Source organism: Populus trichocarpa, chromosome 18 (genome assembly GCF_000002775.5).
Source record: "Populus trichocarpa isolate Nisqually-1 chromosome 18, P.trichocarpa_v4.1, whole genome shotgun sequence".
In the NCBI taxonomy this organism is placed as follows: domain Eukaryota; kingdom Viridiplantae; phylum Streptophyta; class Magnoliopsida; order Malpighiales; family Salicaceae; genus Populus; species Populus trichocarpa.
This window is the reverse complement of record NC_037302.2, coordinates 8862895-8881626: the sequence shown is the minus strand read 5'-3', so window position 1 is coordinate 8881626 and position 18732 is coordinate 8862895.

The following is an 18732-nucleotide window of genomic DNA, read 5'->3' as shown; positions in this document are numbered from 1 at the left end:
AAGAATATTGTCTAAAAAAATAAATGTTCTAGTGAATTTTATATGCATCTATTTCTCAACTTCATGACTTAGTGTGTAGTTAGAATTAATAAATCTTTTTTTAACATTCTTCAATCTATTTTATTAGATGTTTATGTTAAATTTTGATTTAATGATTTATATTTTTTTGTTGCTTAAATTTTTCTTGGCCATCTAGTATTAATATGAAATCTTACAACCAAATTATCAAATTTAATGAAAAGTCAAATGAAATTGATACTTTTCTTATATGATGTTCTAAATATTGATAATTTTTTAAATAGTAGTTAAGACCAAACTTAAACCAAATAAAATTATGAAACTTTATTAAAAATTAATCTGAAAACAACTTAAAAAGAATTAAAACAGCATCTTCGTAGTCTAATTTATCTTAACTAGTCACGGTCAGCGACGAGATTCATTAATTAGAGAACTAGATTTAGAATTTAATCGCAGCATGGTCTAGCAATTGAATTAAAAATTATCCATTATTATCCAAAAAGCTGATTTGACTAGTACAGGCTTCTCCTCAAAAGAAAATACAGATAGGCAGCCCGCATCAGTCACGAATGATAGAGGATCTGGTGAGGTGCGCCTTGTCTGTGAAGGTTTCATTTTCATACCTGGAATTGGAGAATTAGAGATTAGACGGCAATAAAGAAACCTGAGGGAAGTAGCAGGTGTGGCAGCAGCTAGCCAAGCTCCTTGGAGGAATTATTCCTCGCGAATATGCTGCGAATGGAGAAAAGTTTAAGCAAATTGGAAGGGAACGAAAAGGTATGCTCCATTACATGTTGAGCCCGGCATAAGACGGGTTGTCTTCCCCTCGAGCAAGCCCTTTGATGGCCTTACAGTGGGCCACATAATTGGCCCATGCATTTGGGCGTTTGTTTTTCTTCTTATAATTCTTTTGGGTAATCAAATTTTAAATTTTAACTCAGCTAATAAAATCAAATCAAAACTTAATATTAATTTTTTAAAAATAAAAATATTTTTTTTCTTCTGATTGTTGATGGAAAAAGATCACAACCACAAAATAATTGCTAATTTGGACATCTGTTTAGAGCTAAGCAAACGGAGCCTGCCCGATCCAGCTAGAGATTCTCTAAGGGCGTTCCTGTCTCAACAAGGGCATAAATTTAAAACATTAATATAATTTTGTGTTATTTTGAAAAAAAATTCTAGTCATTTTATTAAATTTACAATCTATTTACATACCGAAGGTTCATTCTTGATTTACATAACAAAAGCTAGATATTATTTACATATTCTACTTATTTACAAAGTAAAAATTAGTTATCCTTGACATAACCTTTTAAAAACAATTATATTCTATAGATAAAAAGATGACCTAATTTGCATGCTACTCTATGAGTTGCTATGTTGCACCTAAAATATATTTATTTTAAAATTATAACTAAGTCATAAAATAATGAATTCATTAATTTCCTATATCTAATATATGGTATTTAGAATTGAATACATATTATCCAAGAAATAAAACAACTTAGATGAAGTTTTGCAATTTTTTTTTTAAAAAGTTGTGCCTAGGCGTAAGTAATTCATTGATCAAAATTAGTACTTAGTGGGGAATGTGATTTCTTCTTTAATTCTTTCAATGTTTTTGTTCCCAAAATCATGCTAAGATGTTGTAATTCATGTTTTAATAGCACCTAACACAACTTACATTCAAACAATTCATCCATCTTCTAGTAATAGTCTTGGCCAAAACTTCCTCCTTACTTTTCTTAAATTTGGTACATGTTTCTATTATAGTTAAAACCTCTCCTACTACTTACAAGCCTCTCATAACATTTTTTCTATAATATATTATTTTCCTCCAATTTCAAGTATGAACCCTGGAATTAGGATTTTAGGGATTTTGTTTTTCAATTATTCCTTATAATTATGAAAATAATGAATAAAAACTAGAGAAAACACCTTGCCAAACAAATTTCAAACTTAATTGAAGATTTTTTTGCAAGTTTCTTTTTAATTTGTCTTTCCTCCTTTATATTTACCCCTAGTTTTCCAAGCTCTATTTCCTTCAAAATGTTAGCATAAGAGTTGTTTTTCTCCACCAAAACTCAATCGAAAGCACTCAAAGCTCACAATTTTGTTATTGGAAGGATTTCTCATGGTGTTCTTGAAGAAGATTTAAGAGGGAGTCTCTCTCTCTCTCTCTCTCTCTCCCCCTCTCTCTGATTCTTTTGTTTTTCTTCTGCTGCTACTGTTCAGTATAAATAGTAGCATGAATAATGTTTGAGTTAAATGGTATGCTAAATTACCATTCTACCTTTACTTAACTTTTCCCTTTATAGTTTTTCTGTTTTACCCCTACACTGATGTATTTAATTCAGGAACTTTCTAAAATCTGATCGCTATGAAATCTTAACTTAAAATACATCAACTTGTTAGATAATCCCTTGTAAAATTTCAACTTAATCCAACAATCAGATTAAGAGATATGCTCAATACTGTAAAACTAGATAGTCGGTGTTTTTTTTGTCAAAAATCGAGATTTATACCTCATAAATTTGTTTAGATTGTTATGATTCGTAAATAAAATTATCAAAGGTGCTTGGCTAGACTAGTTATAAATATATTTTTTTTACAGATAAATATTTTAATTAATTCAAGAAATTCTAACCAGGGTTTACATTCTCCCCTCCTAAATGAAAATTTTGTCTTCAAAATTTGAACTTAATACCTGACTATACAAATAGGTTAGGATATTTATTTTGCAGTTCTGATTCTCTTTCTTAAGTCTCTTCCTTGATTTTTAAGTTTCTCTATAATACTTTTATCATAGGGATATTTTTTTTCTAAGCTCCTTCTCACTCCAGTCTAACAGTTTCAATGGCTTTACTTTTAAAGTTAAATCTTCCTTAATTTATAAAGGAACATGGGGTAACACTTGGGAAGGATCTATTTCTGCTTTTCTTAATAGTGTGACATGGAATACATCATAAATCTTGGCCAATTGTAGGGATAAGACCAATTTGTATGCCACTAATCAAATTATCTCCTTAACTTCTAAAGGCCTAATATATATTGGTGCTAGTTTTCCTTTTATGCCAAATCATAGCATGTGTTTCCAGGGTGCAACTTTCAAAAATACTTTATCACCCACACTAAATTCAAGAGGTCTCCTTCTATTATCTGCATAACTCTTTTATCTATTTTAATTTAACACTATTATATTCTCTCATCTTTTTTTTTTATCTCATTCCATTTTAGACCACAAATATATTTAATTTAATTTTTTATTTAATTCTAAAATTGATTTTATCTTTATTAGGTCCATTTTTATCTATATATTTTTTTAATCTCCTACCAAACATTTGTAACACTTCATCCCTAACAACACGATCAAGTGGTCACAACCAGTTGTACTAAACCTTAATAAGCCAATAATGGCTTCTTTTGAGAAAATATCCTTTAATCAAAATTTAAACTTGTCTAATGTTAATTTGAGGATAATCTAGCTTAGAGATTAAGAATATAGCCAACATAATAACTTGTCCATAGGTTGCCTTTTAGCAAGGCATTCATCCTATACCCTAGATATCTATTGTCGACCAAAAAGCAATGAGAATAATTAATAAGGTGGAAGTAGCCCAACATTCAAGAGATATAAGGTTACATCTAATTCACAGAGAAATAAAAATAGATAATTTCAAACAATTTTCTAGAAAAAAAAACCAATCAATAAGAGAATACATTGTCAAGTTCACTGATTAGTGTGGTTATGTTACTGCTAATCCTTTTGTAAAACCAAGGCAATTGGGTTTATTATTTACCAAAACTCTCTTTCATTTATTCTATACACTATCACATAACTTCAACAATAATTGAAAAGAAATGAAGACTCATTTTCATTAGCATTTCTATAGAACATAATCAAAAGTAATATTAGTTGACCAATTGTCCAAATCTAGAAGAGTTCATATATAGAAAGATATCCCAGCTGAACTAAATATATATTTATTGATGCTATAATCTCATGTTTACTTTGAAATCTACGAAACTAGAAAAAAATAAACAGAAAGAGAGGGGGAGAGCTTTCAATTTCAACATCATAGAAGAAAAAAAGAAGAGAAAATCTTAACTTAGTTAGAAAAATCAAGTTAATTTCACATTTAAATTAATTAAGACTTGGAAATCAAATTTCACTGCGAAGACCTAAAGGAAAAGGAATTATGGAGTAGCAAACATATCAAATAATGTTTTTACCGAGTTATTAAAAACATTTCCTAATCAGCAGCCATGGAGGACTCGGAAGAAACTTTATAGGAGATCGGACGGTTCCTAATGCAAACTTGCTATTGTTGCATCTCATGATGAAATCTGGTTTGTTATCATTAAGCTTTAATTTTAGTTACAAAGAAGGGACTGTGCTTAAGGATTTGGTGAAAAAAGACGAGAGAAAAAGTGAAGCAGCTAGGAGAGGACAAGAAGTTTTCATCGTTAAGGAGGGCTTCCAAAAGAAAATAAAGGGTTTTATTTTTTTTTATTTAATTATGCTAAGTAGTAGGTGGCCGTGTGTTCATGGCCGTCATTTAATTTTAGTTGTTTAATTATTTATAATGATCAATTATTGGTGTATTATTATAACTATTGTAATTATGTTAATTTGTAGTGTTTTTATTGCGTAAAACATAAATAGTAATAGAGATCATACCTATGAAAAATGTATAATCCAAATTATGTATAATTTTATAACATTTCTCTCTTTTTTTTAAAAAATGATATCAATATTTAGATTTTTTATTGATAGAAATTGATTGAATAAAATTTATATCCTAGAATTATAATAAAAAAGTATTGAAAATCTCAAAAATATATATTTTATATTATCCTTATGTATTCAATTTAAATTATTAACTACTTTATAATTTTCAAAGAAATACTCAATTTTATAACTTATTAAGAAAAGAGGATTAGTTAAAAAACAATAATATACACGGAATTTTAGAATATATAATATAATTCTAGGATAACATGAATTAAACTCCTATAATATCATAAATTTTAGAATAACATGAATTATCTTGATATGAGTTAACTTTATAATATACATTCAATATGGTTTATAATTTTTTTTGGGTAAAAACTTTCCTTTTTATTATTTTTCATAGATAATTATACGTTCATGGTAGTTTAAAAATAAGAAAAAAATATCGACGAGTCTATATACAGAAAAACTCCTTTTCAACAAAAAGAAAGAGAATAAATTAATTATGTGTAACCCATTGTTTTGTGAGGATGAGTTAATGACGAGCCAAGGTCAATCTCTTACATGTAAAAGTTAAAAAAGAAAAGAAAAGTATCCCCTGCATTTACCAGTAGTCTTAGCTAGAACATGAAGAAAAAAAGATATAATTCATACTTTGGCTTGACATGTGACAAGAGTTCAACAATGTTGTAGCTTAAAAACAATTTTTTCCTCGAAATTCCAGTCTTCATTAACACTCTTCATGAGTTAGTTCAGAAACTGATCATCTTTTTGGTTAGAGGCCGACCGGAATGATTCTAATTCCGTTCTCCACTCATGCTTAAGATGCACTCGATTTCTTGATTTAGGTTAGGTCAACCCAATGAATTGTTTCTCAATTATTAATTATTAATGTCCTCTTCTTTGTAAAATATATATATATATATATATAAAATGTGATTATTGAATGAGAGAATAGCCTTCTTAGAATGTATATATAAAATTTAAGTCTGTCGTTTTAACTTCCATGCACAAACATGTATATACAATGGATTTTAACCTAAAATACTTCCCTTTTCTTCTCCGTCTTCAATCATTTGTAGAGATAAGCATGATCAGGCATCTAACTATTTGAAAGCCCTAACTAAGAGCTTGCAGTTGTCAATGAAAGACAATATATAAAGTTGGAGCAATGCCAAAGTTAGGAATCAATATCCTTAATGAATTAGCCAAGGAATTTAGAGGAACAGTCTCATCAACAAATCCAAGTCTGTGATTCTTGCAGAGAAACCTTACATTACGCCCGTAAATGTATCCATCATTGGCTTTCCGTAAAGCTTAAGAATATTTTAGCACAAAAAGAAAAGAAAAGAAGCTTAAGAATATTTAATGCCTATAAGGCAACATATTTAAAGGGCATTTCTATTTCTTCTCTTCCTCTCCTTTTGAACAAAGTTGAGTAGAATTTCGAATTTGGAATTCTCGGTCTTGTTCATTGTCAACTGAACAGATTATTGATAAATAATTGGATTCAGACGAATATTATTTTTTAATTTTTCTATACTTTACTACTTTGCCAACTGTTAGTGTTAATTCTTCCTAGATATTAGACCAAGAACTAGACTTCATGACAGATGCGCGCCTGTGGGCCTCCAAAGGATCTAAAAACATGAAGTAGGATAGAGGATGAGATGATATTACCTATTGTTAAAGTCTATATGCTATTTGGTGAATTAATCCTTTTTCTTACTTTCTCTCCAAGATTATTTATGTCATAATTACAAGGAAGATCAAGTCTTCCTCTATGATAGATAATAGGTTTAACCCTAGTTAAAGCTAGCTAGGGTTACCTGCAACTCCAATTTTCTGGCTTTGTTCTTTCAACTATGTGTGGGCGTTTTAACCTACATGAATAATGATGATTCAAAGCTGTTATGTGGGCTTCACAAGCCGATATAGATGGTAAGGTTTCATGCCTCTAACCTCCACTACTTCCACACTATTCCAGATAGCCTAATCTATCAACCATGTCTCAATTCCTATTTACACTGGAAATCTTTTCAAGAATTCCAATCCAATTAGGATTATTGAAACAAATCTTATTCTTCTTGTTAACATTATATTTTTTTGTGTCAACACATCAAAATAATCTAAAAATATAAAAAAATTAATTTAAAACTATTTTTTTTAATAAAAACATGATTAGATCGCAATACCAAACAACTATCAATATTTCGTAAAGAAAGCTTTCACCTGAAACTATACAAATTTTAGACAAAGCCTACTATTTTAAAGTCAGTTTAGAATCGAACATAAGAATTAATGATATAAACCAAAGAAAAGCATGACATGATATCTTTTCTCCCCCTTTTGCCATCATATAATAAAAAGTTTCACATTTTCAGTGCAAAAAAAGAAAAAAAAAAGTAATATAGAATGAAGGAAATTATCATGGATTCCTTGTACCAGTTTTTTAACTTGTTATTTGGCAATAGTTGAAGATCTTGTCCTAACGAGTATACTTGAAGATTCTCGTTAGATGTCTTGTACCCTTTTAAGTACGTATATATACTTGCCAACCAAGTTGTGTTAAAATGGGATTACGCATACCTAATTCTCTTTTGATAAAAGATATTCTCTCTTCACTTAGTAGTTTAGTGAAAACTAGCGATCGATGGTATATATTGTGGGTCAAATTAAAAAAATAAAATATTAAAAATGAATATGCAGGTCTTGTGAATGTTTTTTGGTTGAAGAAAAATTTTAATTGCATATTAAAAAATTGATATATATATATATATATATATATATATATATATATATATATATATAATTGTTATCATAAGTAAAAAACTGAGTTGAAAAACTCATAGAAAGATGCCTATTAAAATATGTGATTTGTTGAAGCAAAGAAATCTTATTTTTTTTATTTAATTATACAACAATCAAATTGTTTTTTTTTTTTTTGTAAGGAAAGCAATAATTTAAACTCAATTGAGAAAAAATAATTTTCTCATACAATTCCTTCTTTTCTTATTAATATATTTTTTGAACCAAAATTTATCTTTTTTATCCTACTTCTTAATTTGATACAAATCAAAATAAATATAAAAAATATAAAGAATTTGAAATAAGAATTAAACAAAGGTAGCTCTTTAAGTAAAATTCCTTCATCTCATTAATGCACTTTCTTTTTTTCTTATTTCTTTTACTATAATATTTTGTTTTCTAGACAACAAATTATCACAATCATAAAAGAAAACTTTAATAAATAAAAAGCAATATTTCCATGATTTTGACGTGAATGTATTAAAAATTTATAAACAACATACTACTCACTCGTTGTTGTGGGGAAGTTCTTGGAATCTATTTTTTATTTAATTATAAGATAATAAAAATAGATATTTAGAGAAAAAACAACAAATAAAATTTAAGAATTTTATTTTTAAAAAAAATCAAGAAGGGCTGTATAAAAAAGTGTTTGTTGATATTATAAAAAGAATATAGCAAATCGATCACTTTATCTCCTTCCCCACTTTTTAGTTATTCTCTCTCATTTCTCAAATTTAAAGACTAAAGTGTGAACAAAACGAAGTTTTGGACCAAAATGTAAAAACCTTAACAAACAGGGATACAAAAAATGAAAAACATAAAAAAATTAGGGACAAAAATATTTTAAAACACGTCTTATGAATAGTGAAATGAGAAAAAGAAGATTTTTTTATTCAATTTCAAATTTGATATCTGAAGTTTCAATTATTTTTAATCAATAAAAAAATAAATTTTATTTTGCCAAATTAAGCATCAACTTAATATTAGAATGTTTTTTTTCATTACAAGAACCTCATATTAAAATTATTAAAATAAATTATCAATCTCAATCTCAAAATGCTCAATATGGAATGGTGAAATTGAAAAAAAAAATATAGACGAAAATTTCTTTTGAAGAAGAAGAATGCTATGTGCAAATCCCTTTCTCTCTTGGTGTATAGTGAATCAAAGAGGCCAATTAGGTTTCTTTTCTTTATAAAGTATAGTAGCTATAGGTATGTATTTATATATTTGAGTTATATGTCTTCTTTTGAATTGGATTTTTGAGCAAGTTTATTGTATTTAATGATTGTGTTATCGTATTTGATGATTGTTATCTTTTATAAAATCTTATAATCTTTTGATTATTGTTTAATCCATAATAAATGAGTACAACAACTTCCATCATCTAAGTATTTTGTTTTTATAGTAGTTAAGGCTATTAATATTAAGCTCTTTATAATAAGTTGGAATATATTTGGAGTGCCTTTTCTATCTAATTTCCATTAAGCGAAGTCAGTGTTAGTCCAAGGGTATTTATTACTTATAGTTTTGAAGAATCAAACTACTGATTGGTGGCTTACAATTTCCTTAAGCTTAAGTGGATATAGATATATTATTATTTATAACTTCTTAAAGATGATTAATACGCTTTAAAAGTTGGGCTAAATATAAAACTACATTGATGGGATTGTATGCTTTAATATTAGTCTTAAATAGTTATTAAATATGATTGAAGTCTTTTTAGGGACTAATTTAACTCATGAAACCATCTTCTTATACCTAAAAGCCAACATTAAAAAGTTGGCATCGAATTCCCTCAAACATCTTATATCCACACTAAAAAAACATGACTTTTAGTATATTACATGGCTATACCAAACATTTTTTGTGTGAGCTAAAATCATTCAATGTCTTTTATGCACAAGTTTGTGAGAGTTGTGCATAACGTTTTCACACACCAAAATTTGAATTACATTGCCTTTACACCAATATTTGAGTTTGAAATAATCTTATCACATACTTTTACAACTAAAACAAACAAGATTAGCATTTCAAACCACTTCATACCTCTACTCTTACCTTATGGATGACATATATTTTTTTTACATCATCTAGCTTGAACTATGTAGTGTACTAGACTTTCCATAATTCAAAAATCTTGACATATTCTCTCTTACTCGAAATGGTTAACTAGCCATTTTTCTTATAAATAGGTCTTTCCTTACACTTTTAAGAAGTTTGTTGCAATTATTAAGCTATTATTTTTATAATCATTCTTTTTACTTTGAACTGACTCTTGATTATTTTCTTAAACATTGATTGCACTTCCAACCTCATCTAAAATGAGTTAGATTACACTTACTAAAGACTCGATATTTTCATTGTAATCTATTACTATGAGTGTGTTGTTTTCTTTCTATTTTAGTGAAGCATGTTATTAAAGTGTAAGTGGTGTTATAACCACTTAGGCTTTGGTTGTGAGCTTTGGTGTGAGCTCGTGTATGTTTTGGTCTTTATTGGTAAATAAGACCACCTGGGTTTCGATCTTGTTCCATGAAAATGGCTGGTTTGGTTTCTATCTTTGTCCATAAAAAAAATTGGTTGGGTTCGATCTTAAGCCTAGGGTAAAAGGATCAACAATACATATTTGATTTTTGATTATTTTTTACATAAAAAATAAACATCCAATGTTAACTAGATGTGAACAATATTTTTTATGTTTAAATAGGAAAAGAAAGGGAAAAAAATCAATCATCCATAATATAATCAATTAAGTTTAAAGATTTTTAATCACCAAGAGGACTAGAAACCAGAAGACCAGATGACAAAAATTCACGATCAACCAAAGTAAAGTTATTGACACTAGGAGTTTGTATTCATATAAATGAATACATGTTTTAATTCTACTTATAATTGGAGTCCTTACTAGTTAAACTGACCAATTGTTTTAGGTTTGTTAGGAATTCAAGTGATTATTAGCAAATGAGAAGTTTAGTTTGTATTAGGATTTAATATACCTCATTATTTGATATAGGTTAATTGTATAGGTGTATAATTATATCATTAGATATAATTCAAATATTATACCAATATAAATAGAGCCATCAACTTTTTAAAAAGATGGTCAGTACCATATAGACGTACTTTGTTTTGCAATTTATTCAATTCAATTTATCCTTTTTTACTTTTAATCCTTATTCTTATTCACCTATTCTTGTTCTTAGATGATGTTGCCTGGGATAGATATACCTCTTTAAATGTTTGAAATCTTTGAACACTTGTATTTCATTTGGTTTTATAAGACTGCTACTTAACTTTACTCAGGATTTAGCTATTGAAGATGAAATCCTCATCTTCATATATGATCATTCAGACTATAACCAAACCTTTATTATAGAGAATGATGTATTAAAAAATGGTTTTAGATGTCCTAGCTAATTGGAAATGTATGAGTGGTTGGTAATGATATTTGACAAAAAAAATAGTTTTATTTACCAAAAAACCAATAATTTGATCCTTCACAGTATGATCAACCACAATATAAAGGTCTACATCGATGATATCATGACTAAATCAAAATATAAATCTAATTACTCAGATGATTTACATTCTGCCTTTGAACATATAAGAATACAAAAACAACGCAAGGGTGATCATGAAGCATAACCTCCACAAAACAAGGAGTTACAATGCCTTATTGAAAAACTTAATTTTCTTATGAGGTTCATATCAAGCATTGGACTGTTATTTGACAAATCAGTTTACGAGGCTATTATATAGAGGTGTTAAAAAAAATATAGCTCATCTATAATAATTGTATTATCTGACCCGACCCAACTTGTCAAAGTTGGGTAATATGGATATTATAGATGATAATGGATCAAAAAACTGAAGAAATGGATATCATAGGTCGGATGGCAGGTTAAAATTTTTTAAACCCTATCAACCTAACCCAACCCCCAACCTGTATCCCTATACTCTTTTGTCTTTATATTTGATAGTTTTTTTTATTGAACATTTATTTTTTTTTAGAAATATTTTGGCTCCAAAGTTCCTATTAGTGGGCTTTCTATTAGATTTCTATAATATAACAAAAAATGGTTTGTCTCTTTGCTAGAGGGGAGGGGAAGGTAATAAGAATTTAATGGTGGTGAAATGTATAAAAATTAGACCTAACATCAGGGGTGTCATGACACCTACAATCAATGATATATAGGTCCACCTCTAAATATAGACATATGAAATTAACAATATAAACCTAACTCGTGGATATCTGTAATATCCATACTATTTTAACCCATTCCAATATCACTACTAGAAAATCTATGAATACAAACGGAATCACCGAAGAAAAAAATCAATTAGTATTCTAGGGTGATATTTACCAACCGAATTTTTTCCATCGCTAACTCCGTTGGTATTTACCGACAGAAATATTATGTCGGTATATACCGAGGGAATCCCAATTAGAATAGAAGGAATTTTAAAAAAACCAAACAGTACGATAACATGTAAGTCTTTGTAGATGCTGTTACCGACAAATTTATAGTTGGATTAAAACAAGAAAATCTGTACAGTGACGTGTCACTTATACCGACAGAATTGCAGACAAATTGACAAATAAAAACATTTCATTGGTAATTCTATCGGTAATAGTTAATATATGACATGATCATCGACCCTCTCATCCTCTATTTCTCCTTTTTCCCATCTACAACTAAACAAGCAGCCCCCCCTTTACAACTAAACAAGCAGCCCCCCCACATCGCTCCTCATCTGAACACAACTTATCCTTTTTCAACTTTTCTAGTCACAACAACACTCTATTTGATAGCATCTGTATTCTGATTGAAATTTTATTGTGGATTTTTCATTTTAAGTAAGTAAATATACCATTTTTTTAAATTTGAACACAATTTTAAAATGCAAAATTTTTAATTAAAAATGGTTAAAAACATTTTAAAATGCCAATAAAAAAATGTATTTTCATTGTTTTTTTAATTGAAAATATTTGTTTAATTTCATGCAGGTACTCGTTCAACCTTAAAAAAAGAATTAAAAACAAGGCACATGTTGAGGCTTCGATATGTGAGGCCTATATTGTTGAGGAGATCTCAATATTTATCTCATACTATTTCGAGCCTCATTTAAAAACAAGAATCAACCGCGTTCCAAGGCATGACGATGATGGTGAAGTGCCTTTGAGTGAGAACTTGTCAATATTCAAGAAAAATATATTAAAGAATATAGGCAGGGTAAAAAGACATATAACAATGATGTTTGTGTTAAGGGATCGATTTCTAGTGAGTTTGAAGTTGACTATTATGGGAAATTAGAAGAGGTAATTGAATTGCAATATCATAGCGAGCATAATAAAGTGTTTTTATTCAAATGCTATTGGTATGACACAACTGACAGAGGAATCAAATTAGATCCCCATCATGGTTTGATCGAAATTAACTCAAAAGCTAGACTCTGCAACGTCAATGATGTCTTTATTTTCACCAAGCAATGCCAACAAGTTTATTACACATATACCCTTTTCTTTAGAAATGATCGTTCAAGAGTTGATTGGTTATCCGTATTGAAAAACAAACCTAGGGGTCGTGTCGAGGTTGTTCAAGATGAGAATGATGACTCAACTATGAGAGATGATGTCTTTCAAGTTAGTGAGTTGGTTGAACCATATCGAGTTGCTCCGTCGATTGACTTAGAAGAAAATTCAAATTTTCACATCTTTGATAATATTTTTGTTAATGTTGATGCTGAGGAGTTGAATGTTGTTCTGAGCTCTAGCGGACAAGCACAAGTCGATGAAGATGATGATAGCAATGTTATCAACATAGAAGATTGATATGGAGCTGATGACGAGTCAATTGAAGAAGAAGAAGATAATTTTGACTAACTATTATGTAATAGTTATTAATGAAATTCTTAACAAAGAAGTATTTATTATTTATTTTATAATTGTTATGTGAACTTGTGTTATTGTGTTGTGCGTGCAACTTTTAATTTAAGTGTTTGCGGGATGGATAGATAGGGAATACAAATACAATCTGGTGTCATTTACTGTGCATCACACCGATAAAAATACTAACGGTTTGTGTTCGTCAGTGTATTCCAGAGGTGCAGGGAACTATTCCCCTCCTTCTGGCACTGTTGACTATACATCACACTGATGGAAATACTGACGATTTGTGTTCGTTGGTGTATTCCAGAAACGAAAGGCACTGTTCCCCTTCTCTTTTAGGTGATGGCAATTAAAGTCCACTAAGTGAGTGGCAGGTTCTCAAGGGAATTACTGATGAACTGTGAATTCTAATGCGCTTGTAATTAATGCATTTATGATTGTGTGTACTATTTATAGTTTTACCGACAGAATCACGGACGGACCTTGAAAAATCTAAAGGGTTTTTTAAAAATTTTAATGCGAAATAAAAATTTCAAGATGAATTTACCGAGGAAATCACCGACGGAATAATTAAAAATAATAATATTTAATATTCTAACGGTGATTCCCTCGGTAAAAACATAATATAAAACCCAACGGCGACACCCGTTCATTTTGTTTCTCTCATTCTCACAAACTCTCACTCTCTCAATTCTCTCCATTCTCACACTTTCACTCTCACTCTCTCAATTCTCTCTTGTCTCAAGTCTTCTCAAGTCCTCAAGTAGAGTTTAGGGTTTTTCTCTCAACACAATTAACAAGTATATATAGTGAATCTTTTGAGGTTTTTTTTTTTGGTTTATTAACAATGTATTTTTTTTTTATCACACGTAGATAAACTCTGAAAGTAAGGACCCCTTTAAGGTAAGCATTTTTCACTCCTAAGCCTATATTTGTTTTTGTATTATTTTTTTGTCTATTGTTTTGTCTATATTGCAATAATATTTTATTGTTTTGTTTAATTTTAATTGTTATTGTTAAATTTATAGTATAAATGTTAATTGAATATATATGATTAAATTTTATTTATTTTTATCTATTTTATTGTCTACATTGCAATAATGTTTTATTGAATTTTAATTGTTATTGTCAAATTTGTAGTATAAATGTTAATTGAATATATAGGATTAAATTTAACTACAAAAAATTCTTGTCAATTTAGGAGTAAAAACATTATCACATTGAAAATGAGATGAAATTGAATAATCCAAAATTATTGGTAGAAATAAAATAAAATCAACTAGGTTGTGGCATATATTTTGTATATTTGTAGTATTGAAAATTCTAGGTAGTTTCAAGTATAGGAGAGGTGCTGCCGATTTTATTTTAAAAAATCAAAATTGATTATGCAAATATTCATCAAATTTGTGTAGATGCATAGGGAAAAATCAATTGCACGTCATGACCACATGATCGCAGCTAGTTCTTCTAGCAGCGATGATGACAACGTCTCATTAGGTGTCGACCAAGAAGAGGCATTTGCATTGACTCACGATGCTAACTCTTCGAGTGCGGTTCCACAATGTAAAAGACAGTGTTCCTTCACAGCGGGATCCATTCACCCGCAAGTACGAGGCACATTGAAAGGACGAACTTTCAATGTAAGTTTGTTTTGCTTTGAGGTGGTTTGTGTTTAATATTTTATAAACAACTAATATTTTATTAATTTTATAGATTTTCATGTTCACAAACACTACGGCCGCCTGAGTAATAACATTAGTGTTTATATCATCGATGAAAATTTCATTGTTTTAATGGAGTCAGGTTTCCAAACATCCTAATTGAAAACCTCATATCGATGCATGATTTATAAAATTTAAGCTTAGTGTTAACTTAAAATTTTAACTATATTTTATGTTAATTCCTTTACTTTATTAAAATTATTGATTTATTTTTTATACATTTTTAATGCAATGCTAAATTCAAGTAGGATAGAGAAAATAATAATGTTGCGAGGAGGGTTTGAGAGAATCATGCTGCAAAGAGGTAACATAAAAAACAATATGATAATTATTTTTTTAATTTTATATATTAAAATTTAATTTGTCATTAACTTATATAGAATACATTTGTATCATGTAGGCTGCATGATTTTTGGTATGAGATGCAAAACAAATCTAAAAAGTATGCTAGAGAAAACGATCTACTAGGTTGGAATGACGTGGCGGTTTAGAAGGATATCAGGCCATAATACATTCCAGAGAATATATGGGTAGAATATATTCAGCACGTGACGTTCGAGCATTTCACACGATACTCACAGTCCTGTGCGGGGAACCAGAGCTGGCAAATTCATGATTCGGTTACCATGTACATCGACGGCTCTGTTCTGTTCGTTTCACATGCGAAGCAAATGGTAAAATAAATTTTAATCACATCTATCTTTTATTAATTTGTTGTTATTTATAAATATATTTAACTTGCAATATTTTTTTTCTTACAGGTTACGACTCTTGGACGTGAGTCAAGCCTAATGAAGCTCTTTGTAGAGACGCACATGCAAAGTAAAGACTGCCAAAAAAATTTGCAACAGTTCATTGAAATCCACGCTCATCACTTTGTGGTATGTTCGTTCAACTATTTTCTTTTGTAAGTTATTATTTTATTGAATTGAATTTGATGATTTATTGTTTATTTATAGGAGACATATAACAACCAGTTAAGGGAGGAGAGATACATGGACAATCTTTCGACCCACCTGGATTTCGATCTGGATTTGTGGATGGTGATAGGATCGTCTGGTGGAGCCGATAGAAATTGAGTTACGACTCATTTTCTTACGGTAAAATAAATTTATTTCACATGCGAAGCGGATGGTAAAATAAATTTTAATCATATCTATCTTTTATTAATTTGTTGTTATTTATAAATATATTTAACTTGCAATATTTTTTTTCTTACAGGTTACGACTCTTGGACGTGAGTCAAGCCTAATGAAGCTCTTTGTAGAGACGCACATGCAAAGTAAAGACTGCCAAAAAAATTTGCAACAGTTCATTGAAATCCACGCTCATCACTTTGTGGTATGTTCGTTCAACTATTTTCTTTTGTAAGTTATTATTTTATTGAATTGAATTTGATGATTTATTGTTTATTTATAGGAGACATATAACAACCAGTTAAGGGAGGAGAGATACATGGACAATCTTTCGACCCACCTGGATTTCGATCTGGATTTGTGGATGGTGGTAGGATTGTCTGGTGGAGCCGATAGAAATTGAGTGCACAGACTTTCTAACACCACGACTGAGAACATGTGAACGACCTGTAGTGTCTCAACTGTTGGGAGCTCGTAATTGATATTAAGCACCCAGTCTCAGAAGTTCGGGGCCTTGCAACAACATACGGTTCATCTCACTGAAAAATATGAATGACTCTCTACGAATTATGAAGAACTTTACCAAATGGTCATGAATATGAGATCACAAATGAGTGGTACGTGTGCGCCCTCTTATTGACCATATGGTCCCGGGAACGACTATCCTCCTCCTCCTCCAACCCCGCCATTGTTCTAGTTTAATTTTATTTGAACATATAAATTTGTAATGAATATTGGCTTTTATATTAAAATACTTTATTTTTACATACTTGAATTTTATACAATTTTATTTTTTTGTTCAATAATTTTTTTTTAATTTTTTTTAATTATTACAGACGGAGTTACCAACGAACTTTGTCCGTCGGTATATTCCAGAGAGTTGAAAAAACTTTTCTGCATATGCCACTTTAACTGTTATATCATCTACGGAATTATTCCGTCGGTATTTTATAGAGGGTTGAAATAAAATTACTCTAAATGTCATAGCCAATCACCAAAAAAATTATTCTGTCGGTATATTCCAGTGGGTAAATTTTTTTTGGCATTTATTTTCCGTTTGTAAAACCATTGGTTTTTTTATACTAACAAGAATGAAATTACCAACTGACTATTTCAGTCCGTGAATCAGTCGATAAAATTCGCGCTGACGGAATAGAAGATTAAATATTGATAGAAAATTTCATCGATAAAACTATTAAATATAGTTGTGTATATTCAACATATTTGATTCTAAAAAAAACTAATGGGTTGGATTTATAATTTGTAAGATATTAGAAGTTTGGTTGGATATAATTATATACCCAAAACCAACCCAATTATATTCATGAACACCCCTATTACTACATGCCTCCACAAAAATTATAAAATATTAGAAGTTTTGTTGGATACAATTATTTACAAATGTAATGTCACATGTTTTAACACCGAAATCCAAATCTAGAATCATCAAGTTTTTTGATCACACAAACACAATTCTTAATAAATTATACTAGGTAGGTGGTTCAAGCTACGCTGCAGACCAAGTTAAATTTTTGCTAATATAAAAAAAGATGCTTAGGTGATGTTATAATTTTTAAAGCATCAAGAAAATCTGAAACCCGAATCATTGATTCGAATCATTTCAATAAACTTGTTAAATTAATAAATAACTATTAAAAAGAACCAACAACAATTAAAAAAAACTCTTACCAATATTATAAAAATATACAATAATAACAAGTGGATCCTATTAAAAAAACTATTTTACCCCATTAACTGATTCATTATTGCAGATCCTTTCAGATATTCCTGAAACAAATTGGCAATCCGCTCCTCCTTTTATTCTTTAGAATCAGTACCCACTGCTTTAAAGCATACAAACTTAAAATCTAATTATGGAACAAATTGTTTCGAACTGTGCCGAAATCCATACTCGTACTAAAATCCTGAATAGACTCTTGCTAGCCAAGCTATCTCAAACTGGTGAAAACCCTTTGGACCAATTACTACGAGGGATCTGCAGAACGGGGCAGAAATCTGAAATTGATGATAAATCTATAGTGCAACTGCTGCTACGTAGGAATCATACATGCTCATGTTCCTTTGTTCCAAAACCCAGCACAAACTTTTGTCGAAGATCGATATTCCTACGGAATTGACAACTGACTTGCCTCGTTAAGGAACCCAAAAACTCAAGAGAATCTCTGGCCACATGGGAAGAGCAACTGTCATTACATAGTAAGACACTTAACATGTAAATATCCATTTGTCAGATAAAGAAGATTTTCAGCGATGCAAAACCGTTTTATTATTGTTTATTAGTTACAAATAAGAAATTATTTATTTTTTAGGAATAAATTTTTTTATTTAACTAAAAAGGAATTTTCTGTGTAAAAAATTCTTTTCCACCAAACGCACGGAATCTAAATTTTAAAA